The sequence below is a fragment of the Mandrillus leucophaeus genome, unplaced genomic scaffold (genome assembly GCF_000951045.1).
Source record: "Mandrillus leucophaeus isolate KB7577 unplaced genomic scaffold, Mleu.le_1.0 Scaffold1250, whole genome shotgun sequence".
NCBI lineage: Eukaryota > Metazoa > Chordata > Mammalia > Primates > Cercopithecidae > Mandrillus > Mandrillus leucophaeus.
Genome location: NW_012100877.1, coordinates 189,632 through 191,152, shown reverse-complemented (window position 1 = coordinate 191,152; position 1,521 = coordinate 189,632).

Below are 1,521 nucleotides of genomic sequence, written 5' to 3'. Positions count from 1 at the left end.
TAAAACAATCAAAATTAAGTAGGATGATGAAGGCCATTACATAATTATAAAGGGTACAATCCAACAAGAAGACTTACTTATTCCGAATACATATGCACCCAACAATGGAGCAACCAGATTCGGAGGTACTTGTAAAGCTGAGATGGAAGGATCACTTGGGTTCGAGAGGTTGAGGCTGCAGTCAACGGTGATTGCACCACTGTACTTCATCCTGCGTGACAGAGTGAGACCCTGTCCAAAAAAAAAAAAGGAGCTTCACAGGGGGAGGTCCACATGCATAGGTTGGGGAATTCCTGCTCCCGGGTGTCCCACAACCCACACTTCTACCTTACCTAGACTGGCCTGGGGTGATGCAGACCATGAGGCTGATCATCCTGCACTGTGCACTGTGACTGGCAGGGGGCGCTGAAGCAGCTTTTTCTGCCCCCACGTGGTGCGCATGCGTGTTCTCACCACAGCCGCTGCGTGTTGTGCGTGGCGTGGCGTCCATATTGAGTAGAAGGAGAGCGTCTCTGGCTCTTTCAGGATCCGCTTGAGAAGGCACCGCTGCGGTTTGGGAACGATTTGGAGACTTGTCCTGGGGAGGAAACAGCTCCTGTCTGTGGCCCTGACTGCCTAGGTAGGAGCTGCGTGCAACTCAGCTTCTCCCGGGCATTTTTTTTCTACATGGTGAGTACAGAAGCTTGTTTTCTGGAACGTTCCCTGTATTCTCCTCTTCTCCATAGTTTTCCTCTTTCTCTTCTAGTATTTTGGTATTTGTTTTACCATGAGTTTTGTTCCCGGAGGGCTTTTGAGGGTGGCAAGTGTAGCAGACTGTGGTATTTTTAGGGTTCGAGGACTTTTTCTAAGGGAACCTGTCCCGTATAGATGGGGAGAGAGGAAAGCCCCAGGAGGAAGGGGAAGCCCGGCCCAGGTGGGAGTTGGGACCAGGCCTGGGTGTTTGGCTGCCTCCTGGCCAGGCTTCAGACAGAGGAGAAAAGATCCCAGCTGCCTCCAGAATTTGATGAATTTTTAAATTTGCTCTCCCGCCATCGTGTCTGGGACTCTTTCATCCCCCACCCCTGGCCTTCAGGGAAGCCTGTGTCCCTTTCTGTCTGTCTGATCCCGACCACCTGACCGGGAGGGAGGGACACCCGGGTGTGAGCCTGACGGGGAGTTGTCCCTGGTGATGGCGATGCTGAGTACCTGGTTCTGTCCATGCTGCTCAGTGTTATTATGTCCCCTGTGCAGAAATGTCTGTGCTGGGCCCTGCCAACTTTGGGGTTGATGATCTTGTTGTTGTTATTGCTGTTGAGCACTGTTGAGGTAGTGCGTATTTTTTGTAACAATCCCTTAGATACATACTTCCCCCAAACTTTCTCCCCATTTGTAGGATTGGTTTTCATTTGGTTCACTGTTTTCTTTCTGTACAGAAGCTTTCCAGTTGAATGTAGCCCCACATGGTGGTTTTTGCTTTTGTTACCTGTGATTTGCTTTCCCAATTTAAAAAATAAATATATTCACAAGCCATTCCCTTCTCGA